Source organism: Varanus komodoensis, unplaced genomic scaffold (assembly GCF_004798865.1).
Source record: "Varanus komodoensis strain SLA01 unplaced genomic scaffold, ASM479886v1 scaffold15, whole genome shotgun sequence".
Lineage (NCBI taxonomy): Eukaryota > Metazoa > Chordata > Lepidosauria > Squamata > Varanidae > Varanus > Varanus komodoensis.
In genome coordinates this window covers 2796595-2812817 of record NW_025335440.1, presented here as the reverse complement: position 1 = coordinate 2812817, position 16223 = coordinate 2796595, and positions in this window count along the sequence as shown.

Here is a 16223-nt window from a genome sequence, read left to right as displayed (position 1 = left end):
GACTCAGGCGAAATCTGTATATTTCATTTGAAGTATTTGCACTCCACTTTTCAATGAGAAAGTCTTCCCAAGCACTGCAGAAACTTCTTAAAAAAAATATCTTCCCCTTTGCAACATGAAGGGGCCTGCCACAAGAGAGAAGAGGAAGGCAGGAAACTCTGGCACCAGTTTGTAGTATCTCATGTGCTTCTCATAAGCACCCGTCGCAACACAGTCAGAAGTGGTCTGCCCTCTTATCAAAACCAGTAGGGACAGAAACTACTCAGGGAGAGGATGAGACAACCATGGCTGGTGTCTCAGCGGGAGCAGTGCTGTGGCCACGGTTCCTGGCACTTCCGCTGCTGCAGCCTGACAGAGCAGATGTGGGGGAAGCAAAGCCTGAGCCAGTTCGCCTCTCTATAGGACTGACAGTGGGGGTATAGTGGATCCAGGCTCTCAGGGACACAGTACCAGCACTTCTTTATTAGCAGGATGCACACACCATTGGCTGACTTACAATAGATATGATGCAGCCGAGGGGCAATCAATGTCCTATTGTTCTCTGTTGTAACACACACCGTTTTGCTGTGGATTGGTCTTGGTTTTGTTTTACAAAAACAAATGTGAATTGATCAATTGGATGGGGAGCTCCAGCCTCCTGGGGACGTGGACCCAGTAGTCCTTCGTCACAGTCACCGTGTGGCCCAGTCAGGAGCTCTGAGGGAGGTGCACAGGCATGCCTGATTCATTGGCATCCCCCCACCAAGGACAGATGTAGAAGGATTCAAAGGGAAAGCTTTGAGTGAAGAAGGCCAGAGAGGGTTCAACATGTCACTTTGTGTATGCTCAGAGATTTGCATGTACAATAAAGATGTTCGGCAAAGAAGCACTGGTGAGACTGGCACTTCTGGGAGGGAAAAGCACGGCCTAAGACATTGAACGCATAAGATGTTTGGTGGTGAAACTGCCTGCCTTGGGAGGTTATTTGTGCACAGGCTGGACAACCATCTGCCAGGGATGCCAAAGCTGCATCCTGCATCGAGCAAGGAGCTAAACCAGATGATCCTCCAAGGTTCCCTCCTCATTCTACGATTCTATGGAAATTAGAATTTGCAAATATACAGCACAGCCATTTGTATAAATATGGCAAATTTCTGCTCCAACATTTCTGTAAACATTTCTGCAGTAAACATTTCTGCTCCAATAGGGATACATAAATGAACAAATCTTCTATTTTGTATGCAAATTTGCCCTGTTTATTCCAGTGCTTGCAAAGGAAAGTTCTCTCACAATTATTAGTCTTTTATTCCATTTTATTGTATTTATTTATTGGTAGGCATCTGTGTTTAATCAGTGACAGTTGGCAATTAAGAGCATTAAAACAAGGTCAGACCCAGACACATTCCCTAGCCAAAGTCACCTTTGCCGAAGTCATCACTGCCACCAAGTTGTCTTTTAACTCTACTGGGGTTTAGGAGGGGGTGAAAATATCATAACAACTGGTGATGATATGCTTGTATTAAGTAAATGCTCAGGTAACCATAAGCTTTGACCTTTCCCCCCTCCCCACCGCTTTGATTTAGGATTCAAGGCAGCATTCTGTCTAAAAGGCTGTGAAAGTCACTACTTTAACTGAAGGCTGCATATTCAGGCTGGGCAGAGATGAAGGCACTGCCTTTTGTTGAGTATCCATCCACCATGGCCCACAGTGGGAATAAATGCTTCGTTGCCTAAGATTCATTGCTGATTCATTTGTGAAAATTCTGGTTATGGAGTGGTATTGACTATCTCATCTTCTTTGGGAAGATCAAAGGGAAAGGCAGCCAGATCCTAATGTAAAAGGTGAACTCACTTGAACTAGATGTCAGGAGCAGATAGAATTTGATTTGAAAGTCCCCACCTCTCTCTGGAAGCAGCCTTTCATTCTTCATGAACTAAAAGGCAATCTAATCTCTCTCTCTCTCTCTCTCTCTCTCTCTCTCTCTCTCTCTCTCTCTGTTGTGTGTGTGTCACCTGGACCAGAGTCGCTGTCTGTTCTTCCATAGTTCCGTAGTCTTTTTCCAGCAGTCTTTGCTTACTTGGACCTTTTTCATCACCGGAAAGGATGATTGAGAATTTTTGTTTTGATTCATTTTTGATAAGAAGTTTCCAAAATGCACATCTTCCGATTCTTCATATTCTAGATAGAAAAAGTTTGTGATTTAAACACAAACAAGAACTGAATGCAAGGACTTCTCCATCGCTATGCACCACCTGTCTGCGCCTTCTGTGATGCCAGGTTGCCTGCCTGCTGGCCTGCATTCTCATTCTACAGATCACTGGGGAGAGATGTCTTCTCTCAGCACCTGGCCAGCTGTCTCTGGACTCAGTGGCTATGAAGGCTGGGAAGCATGGGAGTTGCAGTCCAGCACATCTAGAGAACATCAGGTTGGAGAAGGCTACTTTGGCTCATGACCAGGACATTGAGCATTTTCCCAGAAGAAAACAGTGAGCACACACAGATGTGGAAGGGCAGTTTGGCACCTCAGAGCTGGGAGATGAGCTGCTGCATTCAGAAGCATCTAAATGGCTTTCAGGAGCACATCCAGCCATGGCATCCAATGGCTGCCCATTCTACTTATGCAAGTATTTTCAGCACCAGGCTTAGAGTGGCTTGTTTCTGTCAGAATTCAAGGCAGCTCAGGGCTCCCTCTGCTGACCAAAGGCCTGAATAACAGCCCTGGTAGTTGCAGGATTGGACCCGCAGCCTACTGCAGCCATCAGGGCCTTTACGCATGGCACCTGGGAGCCCTGAGGAAGAGCAATAGATGCACTGGCTCTTCCCTTGAGAAGCTGCCTTGAGGATGAGGTCGAGGTCCTTCATGTGCCAGTCCTGTGCCCTGCTCCAGTCAGCACAACCTTGCTCCGGCTTCTCCAGCCTTGTTCCAGTTGCCCCAGCTTTTCTGAAGTCTTGCTCCAGTGCTGCTCTGGTCTTGCTCTAGTCACCCTGCTCTGCTTCTGTTGTGCTCCAGTCCCTCCAGCCTTGCTCTAGCCCTATTCTGGTCTCGCTCCAGCCCTGCTCCAGTTGCTCCAGTCACCCTAGCCTTGCTCCAACTTTGTTCCAGTCCTGCTTCAGCCTAGCCTCAGTTGCTCCTGCCTTGCTTCAGCCTCAAGGTACCTGTTTCCCTTGGCTCATCTTCTCAGTTCTCTGACCTTTGGACTGTTTTTGACTGACCCTTGCGCCTCACCCTGGTTGCCCGGGTCCTGCTGCCCGTCTCCCAGATGCCGGCAGTTGATCCATGTATTTACTCGGTTCAATGCTTCATGGCAGGCTTCAATTTTAAAAAATGCCCAGGGTGGCTCACCTTACCTACTTGAAGCAGGCCTGTGGCAGCTGCCAGGATCCCACTGCGCAGGGTGGCCAGTTGTGGATCACCTAGAAGGCACAGGAGAGACAGCGGGTGACCTGGAATGTGCATCGGTTAATTAGCAGAGGCGCACATTCATGAAGCATTATACTTTGAACGGCAGCATGGCACGTCGGGCCTGGCGTGGAGGGCTGCGAGTGGGTGGGTGGCGTTCCGCCCCGGCAGAGCCTGCTCTCTGTGTGCTAGCTATGCATGCGCAGCACCATGCTCCTCCCTCGCGCCACCTTCTCATGGGTCTCCTCCTTGACCTGAATGGGGGCAAACCGCTCTTCCAACTCAAAGGGAGGACTGCCTTTCATAAGGACACCTTAGGCAATTGGGTCTGTGATCCTCTGGTTTAGCTCCCCACAGTGCCCTGGAGGGACACATAGGAGGTTCTCCATCGTGTTGTGGGAACCAAAATGCGGGCTTCCAGCAGCCCCTGGAAGGCTGCCACCACTGCTGCCACTGCTTGCCAAGCTTGAAGGGACCACCGGATATAAAAAGGAGGGCCCTCAGGCGACACTTCAATCAGGGCCCTTAAACCTGGCTGCAAATGAGGCTGGGCACTTGGCTGTTTACCTTGCTGCTGGCTCTATTCTGTTGATGTTTTATTGCTTTTAATTGTTTTATTAACAATAATCAATAGGTGCTCTGGGATTCTCGCCAGGATAGATGGAATATAATTATTAATAAACAGATAACACTGCATTGTTGATGCCTAGATGTTAAATTGCTCTATAAACTGCCCTGGGATGTATATTTATGAAGGGTCATGAAGGCCTTTAAATATTCTCTTTAAAACACATATTTATATACAAAACTAAATAGCATACAAATAAAATGGATCTGAGCAGCCATAAAACAGAGGAAATAAATGTCTGCTGGATCTTAAAAGCCAGAGGGGTGGGGGGATCTACAGGGCTAAATTGATGTCTAAAAGGTCTGGAAAGATAAAAACTATGGTTGTGTCTTCTTAGAGCTGCAGTCAAATTTCCTCCCATTTATTTTCCTTAAGTGTTCACCACCCTCCTTCAAGACAATCTCTGCAAGGGTATCGAGACCAGAAGGATCTATGTTCAGACAAAGAAGGGGGTCCTCCTAGCTTAGACCAGAAAAGCCCCTTCACTGCACAAGTAATTGTCCCCATTTGGAATTCGAATGGGCATTGCAGGTGAACCCACAGAATCTGTGTTTCTTATCCCACTTTCCCAGTCCCTAACAAGTTTTGCTAATATGGGGAGGGATGGGCATTTAGGGAAGGATGAAATATCTTCTGAAATATCCTCCTTTTCAGCCATTCCTGCTTCTATTTTTTTTCTCAGTCTTCCTGGCTTTTAAACTTTAGAGCCTCTACAAAGTCCTAAACAGTGATGTCATCAAATCTTGATTTTTTTTCTTGCCTGGAGACTTAACTGATCTCATTCACAAAACTCACCTAAGTCTGAGAGCAGAACATTCAGCTGAGTAATGGGAAAGGCAAAGGTTTCCCCATGACATTAAGTCCAGTTATGCCTGACCCGAGGGAGCGGTGCTCATCTCTGTTTCTTGGCCGAGGGAGCCAGCGTTTGTCCCCAGACAGTCTCCTTGGTCATGTGGCCCCATGACTAAACTCTGAGGTGCACAGAACGCTGCTACCTTCCCACCAAAGTGGCACCTATTTATCTACTCGCATTTGCAGGCTTTCAAACTGCTAGGTTGGCTGAAGCTGGGACAAAGCAGCCGGTGTTCACCCCCCCACACAGAATCGAACTGCTGACATTTTGATTGACAAGCTCAGAGGTTTAACCCACCTGCATTCCTCAACTCAGGGATGCAAACTATTTAAAGTGGGAGTGAAATATGCCTAAGCAAGATCCAGCAGTGTGCAAGAAAGCATTCCCATGTCATGAAGAGGTTGCATGTGTGGCCTTCTTGGTATGCTGACTGATCCCTTTAACCCGGTACAAGCCTCATGGTGTGAAGGGGGAGCTGGCTGTTAAGGGAAGTGGGAAACTGAATCGCGACCTGCAAGCCCTGGGCCTCCTTACTGTGGCTTCTTCCTCACGTGTTTTTAACTGAATGCTCTTGCACTTGCTCCTGAAATACTACTGGGAATTGTGTCAAAATCATCTCTGTGCCACATGCAGAGCATTCTGCGATTGCATCCATGCCCCACCCTTTTCCTACTTGCAACAAGAGACCTGGGGCAGCTTACAGAGTTTTGCCCATTTTTACATTTGTTGCAATAATCGCATGCAACTGGTTGGGCTGGGAGTGAGTTATTCAAAGACACCCAAGTCCTTCAGCGAACGGGAGGGATACATGAGGGATCAGTGGACTTCAGATTAGAAAACGAGCTGCCCAAGTGGACAGAGGCATCCCTTTCAAACAAGAACTGGGATTGTACTATTTGTTCTTTGCAAGGAAATCAACACTTGCAGTTCTTTCAAGCAATCTCTCCCCCTAAGCCTGGCTAGCGCTACCTCTGTCTCACAATTTTAAGAAGCAAGTCACATAAAACCAGGGTGGTCGATACTTGTCTTGCTTGGCTTCACTTGCCATCAAGCCTGCAGATGGTGAGGGTGGAAGGATGGCTGGCGTGGCTAACAGGTCACGTGACCACTGTCTACTCTCACCAGGTCCGGATGTCCCAACAAGCCGCACTCAGCAAGGGCCATGATGGAGATGTGACCAACATGCCCCGGGCGGCTGAGACGACACCATGACTTTTGTAACCAGCCCCTGCGCGGTGTGAGGCTCCTCAGGGCACAGAGATGGGCCTTAGAAGCTGTCAGATCAGGAGTGTTGTCTCTGAATCGAGTGAATGGCATAGCTGCAGCAGCCGGTTTGAAATCTGGCAGCCTCATGGGCTTGGAGCGGGGATTTAAATCCTGGGGGCAGCCGACAAAGGGTGAATAAGTCCAATCCACCAACTTCTCTGCCTGCGCGGAAATCCCTGCTTCTTTCCAGCTAGGACTTGACGGTGCATTTGTCTTGATGCAAAGGGCTTTAACTTCAAGTTAAGTTTTCACATGTACCTGTGTAATGAAAACACAAATGGTGTACTTTATCTCATGATACATCCTAGTTTCTTAAAACAAAAGAATGCAAGTCACACCCGGATCCTTTTGTTCTCAAAGCAACCAAATGGATGCCAATGCGAAGCCAATAAGGAGGGCACCAGTACATTGGCACCCTCCATATGGTGCTCCACATCAATTCTTTCTAAAACAGATTCCATACATTTGAAGCAGCATACGCACATTTATGCAAACTGGTGCTCTTTCTTATCTTCCTTTTTAGTGATGCCTAAGTGGCCACACTATGCCTGGCATATTTCTCCTAAAACCTGAAGCTGACACAAACTTTCATCACCTTCATCATTCATTTTTGGGGTAGTTTTGAGAGGAAGAGAAAGAGTTAGCTCATATTAAAACCTGACTAGGGGCAAAGGCACCATTCCTGGTTAGAAAATAGAAAGTACTGAGGATGGCACACAGACACCCCTTTCATTCCGGACTCTTTCGATGACATCCTCCTAGACAACGTGAAAAAGAACTCTGCATTCCCCCATTAATAATTAAGGCCGTTGGTTAAACATTTATCAGTAAAAATGAACATTGCATTTCTGGGCAAAATTGATTGCCCAAGTTAATACTGGGCTCTGTCTGGAGAATGCAGAGAAGGATGAGTGATAGAAAAGTAATTGCAAAAATATATGGCTGGGTATCGTACTTGAAGGATTGGAGGGGACTAGAGGGGAAAAGAAACAAGATGATTTCAGATGCAGAAGTGCACTTCTGAGAACTGGGCAGGTGGCCATTTTAGTCTTGGCTTATGGGTGTATCCACAATGAAGCAACCTGAAACTATTTTTAACACTTATGCCCACCTACCCACTGGCAATAACAGTGACAATTCTGGCAATGGCAGCATATGAAGGCATGAAGAATTCGCTGTCAAACAAACAAGCAACCCATCAGTTATTCCATGAGACGACAGCAAATCCCAAAGTTCTCTGCTTCTTAAAACTTTGACTCTTGATGGTCAGAATTTAAATACCTCCCATATGATTTTGCATGTTTTAAAACAGTATAGGGTGGACATGCAGGTGGTAGGTATGTCGTGAGTGGATCTGGCTGGGGCCTGGGGTCAGACTAGATGGCCTTGGAGACCCTTTCTGACTCGCTCTGTTTCTATGTTTCTAAAAGAGAGGGACCCCCAGTGCTTTATTTCTGTGCTAGGGTTGCTGTTATGTCTACAGTCCTCTGCTCCTAAAGATATTTGCAGCACTTCACTATAACACATCCTGGTGATTTCTGCATTTTGGGATACGGCTAATGGCACGGGAGCAGTCCATGCATTATTTTTCTGATCATTTGTCAAACCTTCAGCATGCTTCTTTTGGAACAATTGAAAAGGGATGTTTGAACAGGGAGGAAAAAGCATAACAGCTCACAATTAGGGAAGTGTTATTCGAAAGCCACCATTTCCACCATTAAAGACCCATTCATAAAATCAGGTAACAAGAACTGTCAGTATTTGTGTTTGTGTCTAAGTAAGGCTGTAGCATGCGCCAGAAATGCAAGACACAGAACAGGCCTTGGAATGTCTGTAATGTTATTTTTACCTAGTTCTTATTAAGCGATAGGCAAAGCTGTGATTATGTGCATCACCTGAAACCTGGCTGGATGTTTGTGCTGGGTGTTCCTATCTTCTGGGACTGTTCTAGGCCTGCCTTGAGAGGGGAGAAATGGGGGAGAGGTAAAAATGCACTGTATATCTGGTACCATGTAGGGTTGTTAACTAGCCAGAAAAATGGCCCCGGCTTGCTCCTTGCTTTAACAGTCACTTGGTTTACAATGTACAATGTTCAGCCCATCTGTAACTTCTTGGCTTCTGTGCAGCCCCCCGCCCCCGACACACACATGTTTGGCAAGACGGAGATGCCCCCGCTGCAGGCAGTAAGAGCTTTAAGGCGAAGGTTGCTGGTGTGTGTGGTGTTTCAGCCTTGCCCAGTTGCCTTGGGTACTCTGCTTTCCCATCAGCCCCACCTCCCACAGGAAGGCAGTCCCTGGAGCTTCTCCCCAGCAATGCAGTCTGTCTCCAGGCTGCACGGGGTTCACCACCCCTGAGTCCCAGGCAGCAACATGGGGCTGGGGAGAAGATGGTGAAGATCCCCAAAGTGAGAATGACTCTTGTGTGCTCCACAGTTTTTTACAACAGGGGATCTCACCTGAAGTGCCCTTTGCTGCATGACGGTTCATGGTGCAGGAGACCTGTTTGCATTTGCACCCAGCCACCTAGCTCGGAGGCAGCCAGCCTGGCCAGCATGGAGTATATCATTACTACTACTACTACTATTACTAGTTCATTGCTGTGGATCGTCATTCTGTCTTCTGTGTTCACTCTTCCACCCAGTTTTGTATTGTCTGCAAATCTGATTATCTTTCCTTGTACTTCCTCATCTAAGTCATTAATAAAGATGTCGAACAGCACTGGATCCAGGACTGAACCCTGAGGCATCCCACTAGTGACTTTCCTCCAGTTTGAGAAGGTGCCCTTGACGAGCACTCTTCGTGTCCGATTTAGCAGCCAATTTTGGATCCACCTAACAGTTTTTCTATCTAGTCCACATTTTGCCAATTTGCTTATAAGGATGCCAGGGGGCACTGTGTTGAGAGCTTGGCTAAAGTCTAGGTAGATTAAGTCCACAGTGTTTCCTCTGCCCATTTGGGAGGTTGCCCAGTCAAAAATGAGATTAAGTTAGTCTGACAGGAATTTTTTTTTTTTTTGGATAAATCCATGTTGGCCTCTATTAATCACTGCATTTTCTTCAAGATGTTTGCACACTGATTTTTTAATAATTTTCATCAGAATTTTCCCAGGGATTGATGTACGACTAATTGGTTGGTAGTTCCCAGATTCATCTCTGTCCACCTTTTTGAAGATAGGGGCAATGTTAGCCCTTCTCCAGTTGGCCGGCACTTCTCCAGTTTTCTAGGATTTATCAAAGATCATAGCCGGTGGTTCTGAAAGTTCCTCTGTTAGCTTTTTTATGATTTTGGGATGATGTTCATCAGGTATTCCTTGACCATTTGTCTGTCAACCTTGGGCTGCAATCTCTCACTTTCAGCTTGTACTTCCTCTTCCACCACCACCAGAACCACATGCTCCCTCCCTTCTCAGGCCATTTTGTGAACTGAATGCGGGGCTTGATAGTACCAGGCTTGATGCAGGAGGACTCTTCATATGCCTGTGTGTGCCTTGCTCAGGTGGGATGCCTGCTCTGTATGCATAGCCCTGGAGGTTCCGAAGGCACCTTTACAGCAGCGTGGAACAAGGATTCACCAAGGGTGGGAGCAGTTATGGCAAGCACCTCTAGCACTGGGCTAGGCTGGCCAGCATGGTTGTTGATGCTCAGAGTGGCTTGTGTGAGGAGCCACTCTGGTGGCTCTAGTTAGCCAAGAATCCAGAGTGAGTGGAACATGGAGAATAGGGAGACTTTCTAAGAGTCACCTTTTCCAGCCATGGCCCCTTGATTAGATCCTCAGGGACAGTTGGATTGGCCAATTTCTATTTCTCTATTTTTGTCTCATCTTTTCATGTTTTCTCTGTGTTTTTCCTAATGCATGCCTGCAATTTTGCCCAGTTTCTGCCTACTTTTGAGTAGGATGACTGAGTTTGGGTCTACATGTTGTTTCAAAATGACAAAAGTCAGCACATTGGCAATACAATGCAACCATTCATTCCATACTTCTCAGTTCTGGATTCTTCTCTGAAGTCTGCATTACTGCCCTGGTTTTGTTTTTTCAACTGGCTATTCTGGCCTTTCAGCCTGGAGACCTCGAAGAGAATTCATCGGTTATACCTGAGTCATGTCCCTGGCTTGGTTGTCTGGAGTTTCTTCCTCCCTGCAAAGATTGTGGGGCTCATCTTTTTCTGGTGACTAGCCCTGACCTACAACTCTGGGGCTGAGCCCTGTTGGCAAGTCCCTGACATTCACACCTCTGTCTTATTCAACATGAGTCAACAGTGGAACGCCATCTGTTGCCTTAATGAGAGCTCTCGCGTCTTTCAATAAGTCACTGACAGACGCCTACTCGTCACTGCTGCACCTCCTCATTAAGGACCCACCAAATTAATCTTATTAGTAAGTATAATATCCATGTGCCAGGTTATCCGTCACTCCTTTCATTTGCGAAAGTGTGCTCCTCAGCAGTGCTCCCTAATCACCTAACATATGTTACGGACAAGAGGAATAAGCACATTAGAATTAAAATGAAGTGTGTTATATATTTAGATGGGGAAACAGATGTCAGCAGTGCAATGGCCGCCAACACAGAATGAGTAAGCCAGGAAGAGGGGGGAACAAGGGGAACGAGGAACATCCTCCATCATACCTCTTCTTGTTGTTGTTAGTCGCGAAGTTGGGTCCAACCCATCGCAACCCCATGGACAACATTCCTCCAGGCCTTCCTGTCCTCCACCATCTCCCGGAGTCCACTCAAGCTCACACCGACTGCTTCAGTGACTCCATCCAGCCACCTCATCCTCTGCCGTCCCCTTCTTCTTTTGCCATCTATTGTTCCCAGCATTAGGCTCTTCTCCAGGGAGTCCTTCCTTCTCACTAGGTGGCCAAAGTATTTGAGTTTCATCTTCAGTATCTGGCCTTCTAAAGAGCAGTCAGGGTTGATCTCCTCTAGGACTGACCGGTTTGATTGCCTTGCGGTCCAAGGGACTCGCAGGAGTCTCCTCCAGCACCACAATTCAAAGGCCTTAATTCTTGGGCACTCAGCCTTCCTTATGGTCCAGCTTTCACAGCCATACATTGCAACTGGGAAAACCATACCCTTGACTATACGCACTTTTGTTGGCAGGGTGATGTCTCTGCTTTTTAGTATGCTGTCTAGATTTGCCATAACTTTCCTCCCCAGGAGCAAGTGTCTTTTAATTTCATGGCTGCAGTTCCCATCTGCGGTGATCTTGGAGCCCAGGAAAATAAAATCTGTCACTACCTCCATTTCTTCCCCATCTATTTGCCAGGAAGTGAGAGGACCAGATGCTACGATCTTAGTTTTCTTAATGTTGAGTTTCAAGCCAACTTCTGCACTCTCCTCCTTCACCTGCATCAAGAGGCTCTTTAGTTCCTCTTCACTTTCTGCCATGAGAGTAGTAACATCTGCATATCGGAGGTTGTTGATATTTCTCCCAGCAATCTTAATTCCAACTGGAGATTCATCTAGCCCCACCTTTCTCATGATGTGCTCTGCATATAAGTTAAATAGGCAGGGCGACAGTATACAGCCTTGCTGAACTCCTTTCTCAATTTTGAACCAATCAGTGGTTCCGTGTCCAGTTCTCACTGTTGCTTCTTGACCCACATATAGGTTTCTCAAGAGACAAATAAGATGGTCTGGTACTCCCATCTCTTTAAGAACTTGCCACAATTTGTTGTGATCCACACAATCAAAGAGTTTAGCATAGTCAATGAAGCAGAAGTAGATGTTTTTCTGGAACTCCCTAGCTTTCTCCATGATCCAGGGTATGTTGGTAATTTGATCTTTAGTTCCTCTCCCTCTTCGAAACCCTGCCTGTACTTCTGGTAGTTCTCGGTCCACGTACTGCAGGAGCCTAGCTTGTAGGATTTTGAGCATAACTTTGCTAGCATGTGAAATGAGTGCAATGATGTGGTAGTTTGAACATTCTTTGGCATTGACCTTCTTTGGGATCGGAATGTAAACGGAGCTTTTCCAATCCTGTGGCCACTATTGAGTTTTCCAAATTTGCTGGCATATTGAATGTAGCACTTTTACTGCATCGTCTTTCAGGATTTTGAATAGCTCATCTGGGGACTTCAATTTGACTTCTAGGATGAGAGAAATCCCTGTGGTTTCATTGCGGATTGTAAATGAGAAATCAGAACCCACTGCCACCAATTTCTATTCCTGTTTCCTCTGTTCCATAAGCCAAGAGAACCATCAAAATGCTCACTGCCTTAAAAAAGAGTGTATTGATGAATCCAAGAGCACTATCTAGCTGGAGTGAAAAGTCTTTCTCTCTATTTCATTTCAGGAAGAGAGCAGTATCACATGACTGTGTGTGTTGAGTCAGAGGTCTCTCTAAGCTCCATGAGACTAGCCCTGAAGGAAGTGGGTTTAGGATTGTACCTTGGGCCAGAGGGGTTAAATCATTCCACCTGAACTCAGTGGGGACAAGACATGCAGACAGTAGGCTTTGTGAGATTAGATTAGCAACACTCTGGGAAGTGACTGTGGGAAATACCAAGTAGGTGTATCAGTTACAGACAGGGATAATTTGGTTATAGTTGATGCTGCTCAGAGAACATCCCAACTGTCTGGTCCACTGAACCTCAGGCTGCTCTTGAAGGCACTTGGGAAACTTACAGTCTGGCTTGACCAGCAGTGGGGAGTACCTGGCCTTCCAGATGGCTGTGGACTGTGACTTCCACCAGCCCTAGCCAGTATAGGCAGTGGCTGGGGCTCATGGGAGCTGCAGTCCAAAAGCATCCAAAGGGCTACACCACCCCCCACCCCACTGCAGTAGGTAAGATGTTGGCTATTAGCTGTTGGGGTGGGGTTAACAAGTGGCAGCTGGGTATTGGGATGACACAACTGTCTCATTAAAAGTCAGAATTTGGAAATTTCTTCATATTGTGGACAAGAAGAACATGGAATTTCCTTTGCCTGTTTCTGTTTTTGATCACATGTTGCCAGAACCAGAAGGGACAAATGCATCCATTCAGGCTTTGCTCTTATTCCCACCCTCTATTGGGGGCGGGGGAGGTGGGATACTGTGGGGCAATCTGCACGGTCATTTTCACCAATTGCTGACTCACTGGCATATCGCATGATGCTCACCTGAAACTATCCTCTTCATGTGTGTGTGACTATGGCTCTTATCTCCTGGATTTGTCCACACTAGTAATGGACTTTTTAATAAGTCTTGCTCCATATATCAGTGTATGCTAAGCTTGTGGCACTGGCCTGGGGCCAGGAGTGACTTCTGTGGGCTGCAGCTGGTGTGACCAGGAACTGTCTTACTGAGGCTTCAGTCAAAGAGCAGTCACTCCAAAGGGTCCCTTTCCTGCCGTCCCCAGCTTCATTTTCTCTCTCTGACCTGCACAGCGAATTGGAGAGTAAGTGCAATGTCTCTTCCTCCTTCCCCAACTTTATTCTCCCCCCTCCCACAAAAGAAGTAAATTTACAATAACCTTTCAAGGGGTGGATGTCACATGTACTCACATCTTCACTCTGCTGTTCCTTCACTTACCTAATTGAGCAAAAAAACTAACAACTAGAGAAACAACTGAACCCTAAAGAGCCATTTCCCTGCACAATCCTGCTTGGCTTCTCCACCTTCTCCCACAAACGGCATTTGTGCAAGACACAAGAGCATATTCCCAGCTCTGCACTACATTTCTGAGCTTGTGCCCTAGTTGCAACAACGGCTGTTTGCAAAAGTCCTGAGTGTGCTCCCTCATCAGCAGGATCCACTGTAGCTCCACCCCCAATGTGCTCCCCGATGGGCATGTTCACAGAACACAGCAACCCAGGATGGTTTCTTGCACAGGATGGCTGTCTTGTCTGCTGAACCTTGTCGTGGTATTTCAGCATGCTGTGCTTGGGTTTAGAAACCACCATATGAAATGAGGGTCTGGTCTAGGGTTTCCATGCCAGGCATCTGAAGCTAGCCACACTTTCAGCCTCTCGCCATGCTTGTAACCTGGCAATCTTGCATCTTGCAAGATTGCAATGTGATCTTGCATTACAGGAAATTTCAAGCACATCTTGGTCCTGCCCGCCAGCCCCGCCAGCCCTCCTCTCCACTCACTGGGGTAGTACCCACAGGCAGCTCTGCATAAGATTCAGCTGTCATTCCAGCTGGTTTGTGCATGAGGAACAGGAAGGGGATAGCAAAATATCTTAGGAAGGCAGCATGCTGCCTTCCCAGTGCTTTGGGAACATCCATCATCCCTGGCCATTGCCTGAAATGGATGAAGGTCACAGTCCAAAGCATTTGGAGGATACCAGATTCCCTGCCACCGTCTTAGCTTCTGTGTACAGGACTGAACTTGCTGGAACACATCTTAGCAGTCTAAGATGTGGAACTGGCAACTGGTCAACTTTCAGGCTCAGGCCTTGGCCCGTAAAGCCTCCATGACTGCAAGTTCCCCTGCAAGGCCCTTTCTAGTTCTCCCTGCCCATTGTTGTGAGGTTGTCAATGGCCTGTGGTGATTTTTTTTCTGCTTTGGTTCCCTGACGCTCCCTGGTGCCAACCTCAATGCAGCCAGAGTTCTTTCCGTCTGAACAGATTTCTTAAATATGCCGATTGATCTGCTTTAATGGAAAAACCTGGCACTGGTTGAGTCTGCATCAAAGTGCATGTGAGGTTGATTGTGTAGCATCTAGATGGGCATATTCTCTTGGTTTTCCCACCGGACCTTGATTTGGACTGGGATCGGCCTGCCTTGGAATGGGAAGCCGACTCCTCCCCGTCACACATCCCAAGTGCTTGCCTCTTGAAAAGTCGCCATCCCCCCACACATGGATAAAGAAGGGAGGGAGGCCTCCGCTCGCTCGATGTCTCTGGGACCATGCTGATGTTGTGGGACCTCGGCTCTCGTCACCCCAGCACGGGAAACAGCCAAGCCCATCTCCCCAAAATCTTAGCTTGAGGTGACCATTACTGAGCCCACCTCTCATATGTCCTTCATGGAGAGACAGAAACAATCCAAATGCACTTGACATGCCTTGTTAGCTCTGATCCTCAACCTCGTCCATAGAAAGTGAGGAATCCACATCCTAAAACAATGGTTGCATGAAGTACAGAAAAGTAATGCATGTCTTCCTGACCAAACATCTACTAAGCAGTTAAAGTGCATCACCTTCTTCACGTGAATGCAGCCCAGGACACCTTAAGACCAATCCTGTTATTTACCAAGGAGCTAAAAGATCTTACAGCTTCTTCACCTTTCTTGGGAAGATTCTTTTAATGAATTAACTGGGGAATTATGCTTGAATTTATTCATGCTTTATGATAGTACAAATGAGCCATTTATATGTTGTACTCTACATTAATGCCTTTATTATTCTTTATTTCAAGGAACACACAAGATAATTTCACAGCAGGGGTGGTTCAACAGAATAAATAAACAAAAGGAAATTGTCAGCTGAGTTTACCTGAGCTTGGCTTCCTCTGGAAGAAGTGATCACTGGTAGGAAATGTTTGCATATCTTGCATTTAGTTGCAAATATATAAGTGGAACATAGGTACATATGTAGCTGGCCAACATCCAATCATGAGAGGGACAGAAAGTGAGAGAGACCAACAGGCGAAACATACACAAATCTAATCTACATCATTCCTTTTCCCTGTGGCGGGAGGAGAAATGATGAGTTTCCTTTCCAGTTGGAGCAGGCTGTCCCACACAAAAAAACTTTGAAATGTCTCCAAAAACTTCCATTCATGCATAAGCCATCAACCACTTGTCCTGAGACACCGTCACCCAGTCTGCCAACTACAATCCAGTACTGCTTCACTGCAAACCCATAATGGTATTGACTTATTCCACAAGTCTAATCCAAATCACCCTTCATAAAGTCAGTACCGGCCCCAATCCTGTACCTTTCCCAGCAGCCAAACAAGCAAGCCATTAAGCGTCTTCAGCTACTCAGTTTCTTCATAGCAGGCAGTTTTTAAAGGCTGTGGAGCAGGTCCAGGTGCTTTAAAAATAATAATGCTCACAACAATAACAAAAAGTTGGCAAGCCTGCCAACAGTCTGGAGAGAATGTAAAAGTTTCAAACCCCATTTCAAGACAAATGGAGCTTGATATAAATACTTCAGACAGCTGT